The sequence below is a fragment of the Terrapene carolina genome, unplaced genomic scaffold (assembly GCF_002925995.2).
Source record: "Terrapene carolina triunguis isolate 2854851 unplaced genomic scaffold, T_m_triunguis-2.0 Scaffold32473, whole genome shotgun sequence".
Taxonomy (NCBI): Eukaryota; Metazoa; Chordata; order Testudines; family Emydidae; genus Terrapene; species Terrapene triunguis.
Window position 1 is genome coordinate 341 of NW_020696824.1, and position 19681 is coordinate 20021.

At 46.3% G+C, this 19681-nt stretch overlaps 1 pseudogene; it reads left to right on the forward strand.

Moving 5' to 3' along the window:
* Nucleotides 1–5684: 5684 nt before the first annotated feature.
* Nucleotides 5685–19681, forward strand: part of LOC113409328 — a 14527-nt pseudogene continuing 530 nt past the window's right edge.

Genomic DNA, 19681 nt, shown 5'->3' on the forward strand with positions numbered 1-19681 from the left:
TTTCTCCCTCCTCCTTATGACACCCTTTTAGATACCTGAAAACTGCTATCATGTCCCCTCTCAGTCTTCTCTTTTCCAAACTAAACAAACCCAATTCTTTCAGCCTTCCTTCATAGGTCATGTTCTCAAGACCTTTAATCATTCTTGTTGCTCTTCTCTGGACCCTTTCCAATTTCTCCACATCTTTCTTGAAATGTGGTGCCCAGAACTGGACACAATACTCCAGCTGAGGCCTAACCAGAGCAGAGTAGAGCGGAAGAATGACTTCTCGTGTCTTGCTCACAACACACCTGTTAATACATCCCAGAATCATGTTTGCTTTTTTTGCAACAGCATCACACTGTTGACTCATATTTAGCTTGTGGTCCACTATAACCCCTAGATCCCTTTCTGCCGTACTCCTTCCTAGACAGTCTCTTCCCATTCTGTATGTGTGAAACTGATTTTTTCTTCCTAAGTGGAGCACTTTGCATTTGTCTTTGTTAAACTTCATCCTGTTTAACTCAGACCATTTCTCCAATTTGTCCAGATCATTTTGAATTATGACCCTGTCCTCCAAAGCAGTTGCAATCCCTCCCAGTTTGGTATCATCCGCAAACTTAATAAGCGTACTTTCTATGCCAATATCTAAGTCGTTAATGAAGATATTGAACAGAGCCGGTCCCAAAACAGACCCCTGCGGAACCCCACTCGTTATGCCTTTCCAGCAGGATTGGGAACCATTAATAACAACTCTCTGAGTACGGTTATCCAGCCAGTTATGCACCCACCTTATAGTAGCCCCATCTAAATTGTATTTGCCTAGTTTGTCGATAAGAATATCATGCGAGACCGTATCAAATGCCTTACTAAAGTCTAGGTATACCACATCCACAGCTTCTCCCTTATCCACAAGACTCGTTATCCTATCGAAGAAAGCTATCAGATTGGTTTGACATGATTTGTTCTTTACAAATCCATGCTGGCTGTTCCCTATCACCTTACCACCTTCCAAGTGTTTGCAGATGATTTCCTTAATTACTTGCTCCATTATCTTCCCTGGCACAGAAGTTAAACTAACTGGTCTGTAGTTTCCTGGGTTGTTTTTATTTCCCTTTTTATAGATGGGCACTATATTTGCCCTTTTCCAGTCTTCTGGAATCTCTCCCGTCTCCCATGATTTTCCAAAGATAATAGCTAGAGGCTCAGATACCTCCTCTATTAGCTCCTTGAGTATTCTAGGATGCATTTCATCAGGCCCTGGTGACTTGCAGGCATCTAACTTTTCTAAGTGATTTTTAACTTGTTCTTTTTTTATTTTATCTGCTAAACCTACCCCCTTCCCATTAGCATTCACTAGGTTAGGCATTCCTTCAGACTTCTCGGTGAAGACCGAAACAAAGAAGTCATTAAGCATCTCTGCCATTTCCAAGTTTCCTGTTACTGTTTCTCCCTCTTCACTAAGCAGTGGGCCTACCCTGTCTTTGGTCTTCCTCTTGCTTCTAATGTATTGATAAAAAGTCTTCTTGTTCCCCTTTATTCCCTTAGCTAGTTTGAGCTCATTTTGTGCCTTTGCCTTTCTAATCTTGCCCCTGCATTCCTGTGTTGTTTGCCTATATTCATCCTTTGTAATCTGTCCTAGTTTCCATTTTTTATATGACTCCTTTTTATTTTTTAGATCATGCAAGATCTCGTGGTTAAGCCAAGGTGGTCTTTTGCCACATTTTCTATCTTTCCTAACCAGCGGAATAGCTTGCTTTTGGGCCCTTAATAGTGTCCCTTTGAAAAACTGCCAGCTCTCCTCAGTTGTTTTTCCCCTCAGTCTTGATTCCCATGGGACCTTACCTATCAGCTCTCTGAGCTTACCAAAATCCGCCTTCCTGAAATCCATTGTCTCTATTTTGCTGTTCTCCCTTCTACCCTTCCTTAGAATTGCAAACTCTATGATTTCATGATCATATGAAAATATATGAAGGTGTAAAATTGCCATGCAATGGGGTCAAACTCAGTAGAAGTCCCAGTGCTATCACTAATTAAAATGGATTAATCATCTCTCTTGCGTGCAGTGATGACTATAAAGTAGCACATTAAAGGGAGATGTTTGTAAATGCTGAGATGAAAAAGCCGTATTCTTTCAAAGGTCCCAGTTTTACAATGAGATGAGTGTGGGTGGACCCCTGCGGCTGTACGGAGCTCAAACAAGTTTGGGGGCCAAAGCCACTGATCCACATGGAAGGACTTTTGTGCATGTGCAGAGCCCCAGTGAAGTCAATTAGACTATTCACATGAGCAAACTCATGCGGAAGTGACACAATCCCGCAAACGGGTTCACTTTGGTGGATCCCTGCATGCGTGTGGCACACTCTCCTTGGCTTCCATGGAGCTACTTGCAGGTGTAAGGACTCGAGTGCACAGGGCAGCTTGTGAAATCCTGGCCAGTGTTTGCAGGGACAGGGCCTGATTTAAAACAAGATGCAACAAGTGAGTGTGACAAACACTAGGAGGAAAGGACCTGTGAAATGAGAGTGACAGGAACAAGTTCAGCCTGGTCCATGGGCTAGTTGTGTGTGGTTGGTTTGTGGGTGTTTTTTATAACATACATTACCCTGCATGGTTCTGTTTGGGAGTGGTGTGTGTGTGTTTCTCATCTGTATGTGTGTGTGTGTTTTTTCTCATATCTCTGCCTGTTTGTAGTCTGTCTCAGGTATTCCTGTGGCCCCATTACTGTAGGAGTTGAGCACCTCCCAATCTTTAAGGTCTTTATCCTCACACCACCACTGGGAGGCAGGGCAGGGCTGTAACCCCCACTGCAGGGGTGGGAAACTGAGGCACAGAGAAGGTAGGACTTCGATGGGATTTAGGTGCCTAAACCCGTGAGGATCTGGGCCCAAGTGACTGGCCCACCCTGGCACTGGGAGCCTGCGGCACAGCAGGGTCTGTTTCCCGCGGCAATCCCAGGGCTGATCCAATGGCTGTTCACAGCCGGGCCCGGGGCCCTTCCCCAGAGCGGTGCGAGGGACCCCGCCGGGGTGCGCGCCCCGCTCTCTCCCCGCAGCGGCCGCATGGGGGCAGCAGGGGGGAGTCCGGGCCAGGAATCTGGGATTGCCCGTTGCTAGGCGACAGGGCGAGGCGGGACCCAGGCCCCGCACCCGGGGCGCTCACTCCCCACCGTACCCCGCACATGCGCAGTAGCCCACAGGTACAGGCTTCCCCTGTTGCCGGACTCCGGAGCTGTGGCTCGGCCCGTGTCCGCGCTGCTCCGCGAGGCCGTGGCCGGGTCCCAGGTGCTGAAGTGGCGGCGCACCGCGCTGGAGCGGGCCGAGAAGTTCCTCTCCGAGCCCCGCTTCCCCGACTGCAACCTCCGGGGCAGGTGGGAGCCGGACCGGTCCGCCGCGAGTTCCGCCCCCTCCGGCCGGGAAACAGCGGCCCGCGGGCGTCCCCCGGGCCGGGCCTGCGCTCCCGCTTGGGGCGGGGTCCGGCCGCCCCCAGCCCCTGCGGCGGGGCTTGCCCCCTCCCCCACTCAGCGCCCTCACTTCCAGCGCCCCTCCCCCCGGTGCCTGGAGCGGCCCGGCCCGGCCCGCCAGGACCGAGGTGGGCGCGGGGCTGGCTCGGGACGCTGGGCGGGGGGGGCGCGCTAGCTGCGGAGCGAGCCCCGCCGGCCGGCGGGGGACCCGAGCCACCACCGGCCCCTGGTTCCTGCTGGCCCGGCTATAAGCACGGGCCGGGATCGGACGGGTCTGGATGTGGAAAGCGACGTGGCTTCTCCCCGTGAAACCCGCTGCTCGGGCTGTGGGTCTGCCTGAGAGTCGCAGTGACTCCAGCCGTGCCCCGGGGAGGGGGGCGATCGGGTGGGGTGTTCCCACCTGCTACAGCCCGGGTGTCGCTGCTCTGAAAGCTTGGAGCAGGCGGGGGGAAGGGACACTTGCAAAATCCTTTTTGTGCGTTTAAAGGCTTTAAAAATCAAAGGCTCTGCTGATTTTTCTTTCCCCTTTGCTGTTTCACTCTCCACTTAGGCTGGTCAGTTTCAGTTTTGCTGCTTCATTCTCTCCGGTTCTGACCAGCCTTTTGGGTTTCTCACAGTGTAGGACAGAGGTTCTTCTTTTCACCCTGTGGAGCAGCTCATAACAGAGATCCTCTCACAGACCCATCTGCCTTACCAGCACCACAATCTTCCTCTTATTTAGCTCTCAAATATTTAAACAAAAAGACTTTTTTCATAGACCCTACCATGACTGCATCTGTTCCTGGCAGCTGTCACGTAAATCTTTGCTCCTAAGGCTTCGTCTTCACTACCCGCCTGAATCGGCGGGTAGAAATCGATCTCTTGGGGATCGAATTATCGCATCTCGTCGGGACGCGACAATCGATCCCCGTATCGACGCTTGTACTCCACCAGCGCAGGTAGAAGTAAGCGCCGTCGACGGGGGAGCCGCGGCGGTCAATTTGCCGCCGTTCTCACAGTGGGGTAAGTCGGCTCGGATACGTCGAATTCAGCTACGGTGTTCGCGTAGCTGAATTTGCGTCTCTTAAATCGATTCCTCCCCCCTTCCCCAGTGAAGACGTAGCCTATAACTGGCTCTGCTCAGGAGGACCCCAGCGTCGAGGCTGAACCTCATTGAAATTAATGGGGCTTCTGCGTAGACGCACAGCCCGTCCACTTAAAATAAATTGCAGGATTGGGGCCTGAATCTATGCATGCACAGAAAGCTAGATGTGAGATCAACAGGATTGCCACGTGTGTGTGTCCCCCTCCAATCCTGCCATGGGGCTCAAAGGAGTCAGTCTGCGTTGGGTGGGAGAAAGTGGGAACCAACCAGCCTCAGAGCGATACAGTAACCCCTCGCTTAATGTTGTAGTTATGTTCCTGAAAAATGCGACTTTAAGCGAAATGATGTTCAGCTAATCCAATTTCCCCATAAGAATTAATGTAAATAGAGGGGGTGAGGTTCCAGGGAAATTTTTTTCACCAGACAAAAAACTATAGGCTGTATTATATAGCTATACACACAGTATACGTTTTAAACAAACAATTTAATACTGTTCACAGCTATGATGATTGTGAAGCTTGGTTGAGGTGGTGAAGTTAGAGGGTGGAAGAGGGAGGGATATTTCCCAGGGAATGCCTTACTGCTAAATGGTGAACTAGCACTCGGCTGAGCCTTTAAGGGTTAACACGTTGTTAATGTAACCTCTCACACGAGGGAGGGGAGACAGCATAGCAGACAGAGACAGACACACACCTTGTGTGTGGGAGAGAGAGAGAAAGAGAGATGCACACTGCCCCTTTAAGTAAGCTGACCCACTCTTACGTGCATTGTCTTTTTAAGTGGATCAGGAAGTTGAGACAGCAGCTGCTGTCCCAAGCTCTCTCTGTCTTCCTGCTCTATATGGAGAAGGGGTAAGCGGGGTGCAGGAGCAGGGGGGAGGGGGACACCCTGATATTAGCCCCCCTTCCTCCCCTGCACAGCAAGCAGGAGTCTCTGGGAGCAGCTCCAAGGCAGAGGGCAGGAGCAGCACATGGCAGTGGGGGGGAAGGACAGCTGAACTGCCAGGAATTGATACTCTGCTGGGTGGCTGCAGCACAGGGAACTTAAGGGAGCGGGGAGCTGATAGCGGGGCTGCCGGTCCACCCTGGTTCCAAGCCCCCACAAGCTAGCTGCAACGGACTGCTCTTCCTGCAAGCAGTGGACAAAGCAGGCGGCTGCCAAAGGACGTTAGAAGGGAGCATTGCACAACTTTAAATGAGCAGCATTTGATCCGTAATTGATCAGCAAGGTAACAACGAAACAACGTTTACCGGGCTGACTTTAAGTGAGGAGTTACTGTATCTATATTTGAATATAAAGTCCCTACATAAAGCCATAGGCACCGTAACAATTAATTATGCTTACAATAACCCAGTGAGACCACCCAGCATCATTAAACAATCATATTCACAGAACAGATTTAACTCAGCCAGCCAATAAATCCAAAGCAGCAGAAAAACTACTTTCACCCTTCTCTTTGACTTCTCTAGGAGAAAAGCCACTAGCTTTCCCCCAGACAGTGTCAAATCAATGGCTTTTGCAGCATGCCCAGAAGGTCGAGTTTTGGCTATAAGGGATCCTGTGGTATGTACAGGAGAGAATGTTCACCAAGGAAAAGAGACAATGGATGTAGGGAATCTGAGATTCCTTGTCAGAGAAACATGTGATAATATAAATTTGGGTGTCTGCTCTGATGGCTCAGAGAAAAGATCCATCAGTCTTCTGCTTTTCTCCTTCACCTAAGGTTTTGAATGATACTTGGGTCTCCTTCCCTTCCCGGTCTGAGGATTCTACCTTCGTTAGCTCCAAGAAGACACAATACGAAGAACACATCTACAGATGTGAGGACAAGCGTTTTGAGGTAGAATTCTTCCAAAATCATTTCTTGGAAAGCCTGGAATTCTATGAACTGGTTAGCTATATGGTATAATACTGCTTAAATACTGATGCCCGGACTTTTTTTCTTGGTTATAGAATCATAGAGTCATAAAAATGTAGGGCTGGAAATGACCTCAAGAAGTCATCAAGTCTAGCCTCCTGCACTGAGTTGGACCAAGTAAACCTAGACCATCCCTGACAAAAGTTTGTCCAACCTGTTCTTAAAAACCTCCAATGATGGGGAGTTCACAGTCTTCCTTGGAAGCCTATTCCAGTGCTTAACTACCCTTATAGTTAGAAAGTTTTCCTAATATCTAACCTAAATCTCCCTTGCTGCAGATTAAGCCCATTACTACTTGTCCTGCCTTTGGTGGACATGGTTATGCTTCTACCTAAGGACTGTTCAACCTCTGTGAATACAAGAATCAAAATCCAAGTAACTGCTTCTGATCACCAACTCCTTCCCCTCCAACCCATTGACTTTATCGTGGTCGGTAGCTTTGGCACAGCTTTCTTTCTCTTCTCTTTACGTCATTCCAAATGAAACTGTTCAATGGCAGATGCATAATTGATGCTTCCTTTTATTAGTACATAGAGGCTGAAATATATTTCTGTGTTAAAAATCTGAAAAATAACATTCACAGAGTGTTAAATGATTGACACTCCAAATGGAACTCAGCACAGCAATTATTTGCCTATGCTAAGATTTATCGCTTCCTTTTGTAGTAATGCTGTCAATTGTGTACCTCCCACCCATGGAAAATCTTATTTCCTGAAGGAAGCATTTTAGTAGCCTGTAACTTCTTGTGAAAAGAGGCAATGCTGTATAGGAAGCAGATGAAATATAGGTAGATTAGAACAACCAAATGTGGAAATATTAAACCATTTCTCAAGGGCCTCCTGTTTTATGTGCATAGCATTACAGAAGTATTAAGTTCTTGTTTTGGTTCACTTAAATGTTAGGGTAAGTCGACACTTAAAACACTGCAGCTGTGCTGATGCAGTGCTTAAGTGAAGAAACTCCTATGCCAACGGGAGAGCTTCTCCCATCAGCTTAGTTAATCCACCTCCCCAAGACGTGATAGCTGTGTCGATGGGAGAAGCTCTCTCGTTGACATGACGCTGTCTACGCGGGGGATTAGGTGGATGTAACTGTGTTGCTCAGTGTGGATTTTTCACACCCCTGAGCAACATAGTTACACCAATATAGGTCTGTAGTATAGACCCGACCTTTATTTCCAGAAAGTAATATTGTACTATGGCTAACACATCTTCCCTTTCAGCTGGATGTTGTCTTGGAGACCAACCTGGCAACAATCAGAGTCTTAGAGGCAATCCAAAGAAACTCTCCCGCTTGTCTGCTGAGGAGCAAGCCAAATTCCGGCTGGACAACACTCTGGGTGGCACGTCGGAGGTGATCCACCGCAAGGCGCTGCAGAGGATATATGCTGACAAAGCGGCCGACATCCTAGACGGGCTGAGGAAAAACCCATCTGTTGCAGTTCCTATTGTGCTGAAAAAGTATTTCCCAGGTTTCGGCATTATTACTTGTGTTTGGGTAAAACTCATCGTACGCTAGGCACTATTCAAATGTATAATACACACAGAGGCTCCAGTTGAGGAAAGCATACAGTCTGAGAAATGCGGATGCTTTTTATGTTCTAATAAGTTGTTGCGTTTCATAGTACCCAGCTACTATTGTGTCTAGTAAAGCCAAAACATCACTGGCCCTGCTGGCAGGGTATGGATTTTTTATTTTTCCTACCCAAGATAGGGCAGTCTTGAGTTCAAAAATCAAGCTGGGGTGGGGTTCTGTATTGTCAGTTTTGGACACAACTGAGTTTGATCCCATTATAAATCCCATCTGTGAAAGTGAACAAGGCTTTGACGTGTAGAGTCTGTATTGGATTCAGGTTCCAACCCAAAAATTACAATGTTCTACTGCCAGCCTCCTGATCAGAAAAAGGAAGTGAGTGCTGAATCAAGAAATAACTGTGGTCAAACCATTGAGTGGTAGCGATCACAATATATAACAGTCCAGCATCCTTGGTGGAAGGGATTATACCAAAAATTAGTACTGAGATATGAGACGTAGGAAAGTGGAAGCTAAGTCAAAAGTTGGACAATTTTACAATCTTTAAAGCATAGGTTCCTGATCTATAGACTACAGGTCGTCAGTGTGGTCTTGAATAGAAAGAGAGGTGGTTGACAGAATCTTCTTATACAGCCTCAATCTCTGCTATGAATTGAACCAAATATGCCATTACTGTATATTGAAAAAACTAACAAATCCCCCACCTAGCTGGAATTCTGTGTTGTGGTCACCCTATCTCAAGAAGGACATCTCAGTAATAAAGGATTCAGAAATGAGCATGGGGGGGAAGATGAGGCATGGGAAGACTGTGAGAAGTGATTGATGGTAATGAGACTGTTTAGGTTTGAGAGAGAGTGGTATCAGAGGCGTTTTTACAGAGGTATACAAAATTTGATTGCTGCTGCTATTTACCTTTTCATATACGGACAAGGGGATATGAAAATGTGAAAATGAAAGGCAGGAAATGTAAAATTGATGAAAGGAAGTACTCTTCTCTAGTACCATCTGTGTAGGACTTTTTCTCTTGTGTCTTAGAACCTTAGCACAAGACTTTCCGAACTTCCCTAGCTCTTCCTTTTTTTACCCTTGAGGGCAGCCATGGTAGAGTGGAGTAAGAGCCAAGCCCCCTAGTGGTCACCACGTGTCACTCTTGAGTTTAAGTGCTGTCTTCCACCCAGTTCCTTGTTGAGCATGGTCAGTGAGCTGTAAAGAGAAGGTGGAAATTGAACTACAGTATTCAAAGAATGTGCGGAATGTGCCCCTACTAAACTGGCTGAAGGGGATAGTCCATAAATGAATGGAAACTAACCTTTGTGTTCTTTATAGCTTCTCTGTCCTCCTGGCTGGTTCTGGATTTACACAGCAAGAGGCTACAACAGCATTTTGATGGAACCGTGTCATCATACTTTTCCACTTTCCCGATACATCTCTAACAATGTAGAACAAAGGATAATTATAAATGAATGTAATTCCCTTTAACATTGTAGTTGCGGATTGTCAGATCTTTATTATGGTGGCTCCCTAATGTCCCTGTCAGAATTGGGGCCCCGTTATACAAATGCAGAAAGAGAACTCATGTCCGGAAGGACTTGCTTTTATGTTGCATCATGTTGAGGACGTCTGCAGTCTCCAGCAGGTTCTCTACTGAGGCAGGGCATAATGTGAGAACTAGACGTAAAGAAACGAGAGATGAAAGGAGAGGGGTAAGACTGTGAGGAGGTGCTCTTAGACACCAGGGTATGGACATTGTATGAAAACTAGATTAAAGGAGGGATATAGGTTTGCGAAGGGACTGCCAAGTAAGAGGTACTTCTGGGATCTGTGTGCTTCTAGACTCCTGGAACGTTCAGCAATTATATCTCTGCAAAGTTCCTATGTCTCATCAAAAGTATGTAGGCTGCCTAGATGTAAATTGTGATTCCTTAATTCTCAGTGAAGAGAGAGAGCTGGTTTTTACATTATGTCAAGATGTGAGAGGTCGAGGGTTGTCTGATTCCCAACTTGTGGTGTTTTTCCTTTAAACATGATCAAGTTGGTTACAGTGCACTCTTTGTGAAGTGACAGAATGGACTTCTTTCTTCTAGGCTAGGTATAAGCTGGCTGAGAGGTTCAGAGTTTTGTGTATGCCTATGTTGCATGGGGTGAAAAGAATATCTAGTTACAGGACCATAACAAGTATCAGAGAAGTTTGAGAGCTCTGAAATGTCTGGCAAGTGGTTAAATCCATGTATTAAATAAATGATGGGATGTCACAGATACCAGGGACTCTTTGGGGCAGCTGGTTACAACAGTTGAGATTTCTGTTATTTGTAACTTCTCACAAAGCAGAATTCTGGGATATTGACAATGAACCCAGACCCAGTCCTGGGACTCTGTAGGAGGTATACAGGGGGAAAAAAAGTTTGGTTTATGTTCTGTTGAATGCCCTCATCATCACCCTGGTTAGTGGGGTATAGCCATGCATTTGTGGCCTATTTAACCTTCTGTAAAATAACATAGCCACAAAACCAATCTAAAGATTCATGGCCATTCCTGGAGAATTTTGCTATGCACGTTGTACCTCATTTGAAGTCCTTCTGAAACTTTCTGCTGTTTCAGTGGGCGATGGGCACAGAGCAGAAGCCTTACTGCCTCCAGCTTGTCTGGTCTAGGCTTTTATCCTACACCCATCAGTGTGGTATCTTAGCATTTCTTAGCTTCTGTTTTGTTTTTTGTTGCTGCTAAGATTAAAGATGAAAGAGGAAGAGTGGCGAGAAGCCCAGAGAGGATTCAACAAGGTCTGGAGGGAGCAGAATGAGAAACATTACCTGAAATCCCTGGATCACCAGGGCAGCAGCTTCAAACAGAATGACACCAAGGCCCTGTATGCAATATGTGTAGGCCCTTGACACCAGAACTTGGGTTGTTGTGATGGATAATGTGAACTCTGGCCCTTCCCCCATAGGGTTTGGGGTTGTAATGAAAGAGGAAATCCAGTTCACTGCCAGTGCTTTGTACAAGGGTCTTAAAGACGTGGTAAGTTGCATATGTGAGACTCACCCATGCTCTGTGTATTTGCTCTTCCTCCCTCAGAGGCAAGAGCAGGCATCAGAAAATAATGCTGGAGTACCCATAGGCCCACACCTGTCACTAGCCTATGAGGACAGGCAAATCCTGGAGGATGCTGCTTCTCTTTATCATCCACCACGTGAAACAGCAGACAGGAATTCAGAAAGAGGACAAGTACAAAATCAAGCAGATCATGTACCACTTCATTCCGGACTTGCTGTTTGCTGGGCGGTGCGAGCTCTCAGACGTGGAGGAGGAAATGGATGTGGATGAAGCCACTGGGGCTGCGAAAAAGCACAACGGAGTTGGGGGCAGCCTCCCTAAAGCCAAGCTGCTGTTCAGCAACACAGCGGCCCAGAAGCTACCGGGAGGAGGAGCGGAGGGGGGACGAAGTGTACACCCTCTTCTATGTCAACAACAACTGGTACATCTTCATGCGGCTTCACCAAATCCTGTGCTTGCTGCTGCTGAGGATTTGCACCCAGGCTGAGAGGCAAATCGAAGAGGAGAACCGGGAAAGGGAATGAGAGCGGGAAGTGCTAGGCATAAAATGAGACAAGAATGATAGCCCAGTGTGTGGATCTGGTACTTGATCTGTTTCCTGGTGTCTTGAGGAATCTGTGTTCCTCCCTCTCACCTGCCTTTAGGTCTTGTCTCTGTAAAATCCGGTACCTGCATTTTGGTAGTTTCCAAAATGTGAAATATAAGGATGCTGGTGGGCACTGAATGTAGCACAGCATGTTATCAAGGAGGAGATCTCTAGACCTGACCCTGGGACTTGGAACATCCTACTTCATGGGGCTGTGGGCGAGAGGCCTGGTATTTTGTATTGCTTTAACACTCCTTGCCAGCTGAATTTCTTAATTTTGGATTGTGCTATTTTTCTACCTCATGAATTTACAAGTTGGATAAAAATCTTCTCTTGCCCCAAGCTTGTTATAAACTATCTCAATGGAGGAGTCAGCCCCTGGCAATTGACAAAGCAGTCAGTTTTGGCTCTGGTATTAAAAAGTGTGTCTCTTTTTAAACTGGTGTTCAAATGATTTACCGACTAAAGAAAGCAGGGCAGGCCAAACCCAAGTAAGTCCAGGCAGTCCTATGTAGACCAGTAAAGAGCCTCCTTGATCTTCCATTTTCTGTTACAATATTCGTGTAATCTGAGTGGTCTCAGGAAATATATGTATTTAGAATTCTCCAAGGGCTGGTTTCCTTAGTGGTGATAATGCTACAGTACTAAACTGCCTATGGCTGCCTGTTTCCTGCCAGCTAAAACCAGAGTAAAGTAGCTAATTTGGATTAAAGCAAAGGAGGAAGTGTGGACAGTCTTTGTTGGCCTTGAGGGATGCAGAGGTGTTTGAACCTATAGCAATTAAAAACAAACAGAAAACACAGAGAACTTTTCAAATTCCCTTTAAAATGGCATTGTTCCTTAACCAGTATTTTTAAAAACTTTATTTTCATCTTCCCTTGATGCCTATACCGCAGTGATGAGTGTTAGTTCAAAACTGGGTGTACCCTGAATGGCTTTTTTCATTTTCTTCCCCTTTTTACTGTGTTTCTGCTACAGCCCACAAAACCTTTTAGAAGTTACATTGGCACATTCAGCTTTGGAAAGGCAGTAACTGTCTGTGTAGCTTGCTCTGGATAAGGTGCTGGAGAAACAGGAGACCTGGGTTCTAGTCTGAGCTCTGCTACTTAGTTACTATGTGACCTCAGGCAAGTTGCTTCCCCCTTGGTCTCTGTTTTACATTCTTCAAGGCGGGGACTAGTTGGTTGTGTGTCTGAATGGTGGCAAGCACAGAGGGGTCGCAGATATAGTTTGGTACCTCTGGGTGCTAGTGAAATACAAGTTAATAATCATGTGCAATGGGTATATTTCATAAGAGCCTTAGGACATATCTGCGTTCATATCTTTTTGGTGAGGTCTCTGCTTTAATGGTGTGCATAATGTTGTTTTGGTAGCAAGAACCTCTTTAGTTCTGAGAATTTTACCACCTCTGCCCTCCTCCGTGAGGCCTCTGATGGGTTACAGACCTGGCATTAATTTGAAAAGCTCTCATTTAAAGTCTTACAGTGTTGTTCCTCATTTTATTGACCATTCTGGTAATTCATCAATTTGTCTGAGACCTTCAACATGTGGCCCTTTTGCTCCCAGAACTCATAGTGGGCTTGTAGTAACTGCCTTTGTGGGGTGTTACAATGTAGTTCATGTTGCACCTTCTCTTCCTCTAGTGGATATTGATGTGGAGGATTACTACCCAGCTTTCAGAGGGGTAGCCGTGTTAGTCTGTATCAGTAAAAACAACGAGGAGTCCTTGTGGCACCTTAGAGACTAACAAATTTATTTGGGCATAAGCTTTTGTGGGCTATAACCCACTTCATCAGATGCACGGAGTGGAAAATACAGTAAGCAGGTATAAATATACAGCACATGAAAAGATGGGAGTTGCCTTACCAAGTGCAGACTGTCCTCCACTATCCAAGAGATGCCTAGTATCAGATGGGACCACGTTTGAAGTGTTCTCTTGCTCTTAGAAAACCTGAAGCATTTGTAAACACAAGAACCAAAACTGTAAGGACTCTTGGAAAAGGTTCTGTATTTCTTTTGATTAACAACTTCCTTCTGGATTTCATGCACGCTGGCTGGCTCTTGAAGCTGGTATATTTGTGGCTTTCAGCTGCTTGTTGTCACTTGAACTCTGTAAGCCCAAGTGTCAACTCTCACATGCTGGCTACCTCGATGATCCAATTTCTATGGAGAATTGTTAAGCACAAATTAGAGTATAAAGACAGGGCTAAAAACAAGTTCTTAATTTCAGTTTTGACAGGAAATCGGCAGTCAACCGGCTCTTTATTTAAATTTGGGAATATAATTAATAATTAGAATTTGATTTAATTATTTTTAATTTCCCCTCCACAAACAACCAACTAATCAACCTTTGGATTTGGTGTAGCGATTCCATGGCAAGAGAACTGCCTAACAAGCCCTTCCCGTGTACCTCGATGGTCTAAATCTTTGCCAGCTGTCAGGCATTTCCTTCATAATGCTCACTTAAAGGTTATTAATCCGTAGTTACTTTGTATGTGTAACTGTACTTTGCCGGCATCATTATTTATTTTAAAGGACACAATGTTTTCCAATGGGTGTAGTAGTAATTCACAATAGAAGAGGCTACTATGTTCATAACCTAAATAATTGTTTTTTAGTTTTAATACTTAGATGGCTAGAATTTTTTTTTGCTGTGGTTTGACCAGACAGAGGTTTGAAGCAGGAATTTTTAAGGGTATGTTCATTTCTAATCTGCATTGATGGACATATTCTTTAGCTGGTTCTGAGACTTGCATGGTGCATAGTGGAGAAGAACTGGAAATCTGACCAATTCTGCCACAGCGTATATGTAGGCAGGGGAGATAAAATAGTTTCTCTCTCATCAATTATAGCATTTGACATAAGTGTTTGCATGCAAACATGTAAGTCTAGAAGTGCAGGCAAATGATGAAGGCTCAGCCTGGCTTGTTTTGATTAATGTCAAACTCTGCTTGTTGCCACATGGAGAAGTTTATTTTGGAGATTTTCTTAGTGTTCTATTTTGTCTACGGCCTGACTGCAGAAGGCAGGTTGTCCATAGTGCACACTAGTGCAAAGCCCTCTGACTGACTTGGGTTGGGGAAAGGGGGCTACTGCAGTATACAGTGCACCAAGTCCAGAGGCATTTAAAACCACTTCACTAACTCCTCTTCTCTGTGTCCTTCCTGCTCCCAGCTTCAGCACACAGTGAGCGAGGAGATCTGCATGCAGGTGACAGAGCTTTACCTGTCGGAGAATAGCAACGGAGCTACCGGAGTCCTGCTGTCGTCACAGTCATCTCGGGCCCTTGTGGAGGCCACGTACCAGCGCAAAGCCGAGCAGCCCATGTCAGACGAGAACTGTTTCAAGGTAAAAACCATATCTGCCTGCAGTGACGCTTGGAGGAGGACTCCTGGAGGAGCTTGCTGAGAGAGGAGGGGAAGTACGAAGGCTCGCTGAGAAAGGAGAATGGGCTCAGCTTTTCATTTTACGTAACTATCCAAATATCCCAAGGACCTCTGGACACCTGTGTGCTCCGCAGCTGTCATAGAGCTTGACAGGGCGACCTGATTGTGCATTCTAGCCTGGTGGAGCTGCCGAGTACCTGCTCTGTGACTGTCGGTCTTAATATAGCCCTTGGCGGGGCTTGCATCAGTCCAGACAGGAACTGTAGAACGAACAGAAAAAACAGATAAATATTTCTATAAAGAGTTCCTCGGAAATGGGACATTTGCAAGGAAGATGGAAAAATACGTATCCTGAAGTAAAGCTGGGATTTGTCCCTGTATTTCCCAGTGTCCCAAAGCCAGAGTAATACTGTATTGAGTGATTGTTGTCACTAGGCTTTTAATCTCTGTCTCTCCCTCCCTCCCGTGGGGTGGGTCACTGACGCTTTCCACCTTTTTCTCCATCTCATCCATTGTAGACTGTAACGGTCTCTTACTAATATTTGTCACCTATGCGTTAAATAAACCTACTCACAGTTCAAATCAAATTCATACTTCTTGTCACTGTGAAATCAGAAGTGGCCGGGCCCATCTTGAACTAGTGAAATTCATTGATAATGGCTTTGATAGTTATAGGGCGTCTCTGTGTTCCCGCTGAGAGTCTCAAAATAAGCAGGGAAGCAAAGAATTGAAACTGCACAAATTGATCAGAAAACAGCATGCTGCTAAAAGGGGTCCAGCTCCTTGCTTTGCCTTTATAAACATCCCAATTTCGAGCAAACTCTGTGGGTAACAGAGAGATTTTTTCTGATCGTTAATAAAATACCAACTGTTCACTGCAGCAATTCATGCTTTTTTCTTCCACCTCTCTTTAACTATGTCATGGTTCTCTATCCAGGAATTCTCTTCTGCCCATATATGTAGAATAATTTCTTTATCCTTTTACCCTCTGTTAGATTAGCTCCTTAGTGATCTAGAACTTTCCACTCATTGTCAAAACTCCTTCTGTGTTCAGATTGTGTAACTGGGGCTAGTATCCCCCCGTTGTTCCCAGCAAAGTGGAAGGCACAGTATTATGCTGGAGAGTTGCATAAAGTTTATTGGATTTATTTTTCTGAATAATTGGTTACTAAGTCCCCTTCCGCATTCTGCTTTGTAGCTGATGTTCATTCAGAGCAGAGGCCGGGTCCAATTAACCATCGAGCTGCTGGACACCGAAGAGGAGAACTCGGATGACTCCGTAGAGGCAGAGGTAAGAGCCGATTGTCCTCGGAGTTCAGCTGCAGCTATTAAGCATGTAAAGTTTAAATGGGGGTATAACTGGATGAAGATGGCAGCGCTGTCAGTGTTTCAGATGCTATAGTTTGACCTGCTTCTAGTCCTACAGGACACATTGATTATGTGACACAGTGCATTCAGTGAATTGGGTTGAACAAGCCTTGTTGGCATCTCTTATTAACAATTTCAAAAACCAGACAGTGCAGGTGCATATAGGGGGAGGGATAGCTCAGTGGTTTGAGCATTGGCCTGCTAAACCCAGGGTTGTGAGAGTTCAATCCTTGAGGGGGCCACTTAAGGATCTGGGGCAACAATCTGTACTTGGTCCTGCTAGTGAAAGCAGGGGGCTGGACTCGATGACCTTTCAGGGTCCCTTCCAGTTCTATGATATAGATATAGGTATATCCATCCATGGGGGGAGAGTGAGTGGGACCTGTGTGAAATATATGGAGTCTCCAAAGATTGCTTTTCTTTCATCCACTTCCAACCAAACCCCTTCAGAGTTGGGTTTGAATTGTTTGATTTGGCAGATGTTGGTTAACCCCTTGTGTTGTGTGACCAATTTCAGCGTTGGTCAGACTACGTAGAACGGTACGTCAGCTCTGATCCTACCTCTCCCGAACTTCGGGAACACCTGGCCCAGAAGCCGGTTTTCCTGCCAAGGTGAGTGAACAAGCTGTGGCTGTGAAAAGTGACACAGAGACCACAAGTACCCATGTCAGCAGAGGGAGAAAATCTTACTCTGTCACAGTGTTGGCTATTGCAGTCTCTTGTTTGTTTTTAGTACTCTGCCACTTTAGAAGACATTAACCTGGGAGTAGCATATAGAGACACAGTGCTGCTGTTTATTCCAAGAGCCCACCCTGGGCTCCTGCTCTCCAGTGACTAAGGCCTGGTCTACACTAGGAGGTTATGTCGAATTTAGCAGCGTTAAATCGAATTAACCCTGCACCCGTCCACACAACAAAGCTATTTAGTTCGGGGATTCTGTAATTCTATCAATGTACTGCTTGTGTCACTTGTGTTTTCATATGGAGCTCTACTTCTCCCTTCTGCAAGTCCCCTCCCAATGGAGCTACCCTGCAGGACCTAGGTTCCCTAGGGCTGGGTTTCTCCAGCCCCAGAAGAACACACCCACACCCACACATACATTAACAGAGCAAGTCTGAGCGGACCGGGTCAATCAGCACTGTCAAGCTGACCCCTTATATGTCTCTGGACTCACTGGGCTGGATGAAGCAGCACTTTTAAGCTGCCTCTCCTTATATGCCCCTGGGCTCCATGGACTGGGTCAAGCAGCACTTTCAAGCTGTTACCCTTATGCGTCCCAGAGTCAGTACATCTCTATCCCCACTCTCACATCACAATTGTACTGGCAGTAACCTACTTGATTAGCAAACCCCACAGTATTTTGGGCGCTGCAGGGATCTTTAGCTTAGGTAAAAGAAGCGTTGCTGTAGAGTGAATGGGGGAAGCTAAAAACACAAAAGAGTAAAGTTCAGCGAGAGAGAGAGAAGCAACCAGCTTAACGATACAAGTTATTTATTGAATAATAGTGATAACTACACAAGGAGGGCTAAACCAACATAACATACATTATTAAAGGTTAATACCTAAGGTAGAAAGGAAAACAGAGAGAAAGAGGGGGGGGATCTCACCCACTCCATGAGGCTTGAACTGGTCGGGGTACCCAGGTGATGGTGGTAGCAGAGGGTCCTGAATGCTGGAGAGATCAGTCAGGAGAAGATGGAGTTCCAGTGGAACTGATGCATAGTTTGGATCTAAGCATCAGAACACTGACTGGAGGGTGAGTAGGGTTTTCGTAGAGAAATTACAATGGTTGAAGGGAGAACACTAGATTTGTTTATAGGTAAGCTGATGACTCAAGGGTTTTCTTTAGGCTAGACAATAGGAGCTGATCACTCTTGGGCCTGGTCTACACTTCGAGTTTATCTCGAATTTAGCAGCGTTAAACTGAATTAACCCTGCACCCGTCCACACAACGAAGCCCTTTACTTCGATATAAAGGGCTCTTAATATCGATATCTGTACTCCTCCCCGACGAGGGGAGTAGGGCTGAAATCGGTATTGCCATTTCGAATTAGGGTTAGTGTGGCTGCAATTCGACGGTATTGGCCTCCAGGAGCTATCCCACAGTGCACCATTGTGACCGCTCTGGACAGCAATCTGAACTCGGATGCACTGGCCAGGTAGACAGGAAAAGCCCCGCGAACTTCTGAATTTCATTTCCTGTTTGCCCAGTGTGGAGAGCACAGGGGACCACGCAGAGCTCATCAGCACAGGTAACCATGCAGTCCAAGAATCAAAAAAGAGCACCAGCATGGACCGTATGGGAGGTACTGGATCTGATCGCTATATGGGGAGAGGATTCCATGCTAGCAGAACTACGTTCCAAAAGACGAAATGCCAAAACATTTGAAAAAATCTCCAAGGGCATGATGGAGAGAGGCCACAATAGGGACTCACTACAGTGCCGCATGAAAGTTAAGGAGCTCAGACAAGCCTACCAGAAGACCAAAGAAGCAAACGGAAGGTCCGGGGCAGAGCCGCAGACATGCCGTTTGGATGCTGAACTGCATGCAATTCTAGGGGGGGGTCGCCACCACTACCCCACCTCTGACCATGGATTCCGAGCAGGGGGTAATCTCAGCCATGCCTGAGGATTCTGCGGACGGGGAAGATGAGGAGGAGGAGGATGACGACGAGCTTGCGGAGAGCACACAGCACTCCATTCTCCCCAACAGCCAGGATCTTTTTCTCAGCCTGACTGAAGTACCCTCCCAACCCCCAGATAATGAGGCCATGGAAGGGACCTACGCTAAGTGTACCTTTGTAAATATAAAACATGGTTTAAAAGCAAGAGTTTTTTAATGATTAATTTGCCCTGAGGACTTGGGATGCATTCGCGGCCAGTACAACTACTGGAAAAGTCTGTTAACGTGTCTGGGGATGGAGCGGAAATCCTCCAGGGACATCTCCATGAAGCTCTCCTGGAGGTATTCCAAAAGCCTTTCCACAAGGTTTCTGGACAGTGCAGCCTTATTCCGTCCTCCATGGTAGGACACTTGACCACACCATGCTAGTAGCAAGTAATCTGGTATCATTGCATGACAAAGTCTGGCATCATATGGTCCCGGTGTTTGCTGGCATTCAAGCAACATCTGTTCTTTATCTCGCTGTGTTATCCTCAGGAGAGTGATATCGTTCATGGTAACCTGGTTGAAATACGGGAATTTAATTAAGGGGACAGAGGTGGCCGTTCCTACTGGGCTGTTTGCCTGTGGCTGAAAAGAAATCCTTCCCTGCAGTTAGCCAAGCGGGGGGGGGGGGGGGGGGGGGGGGG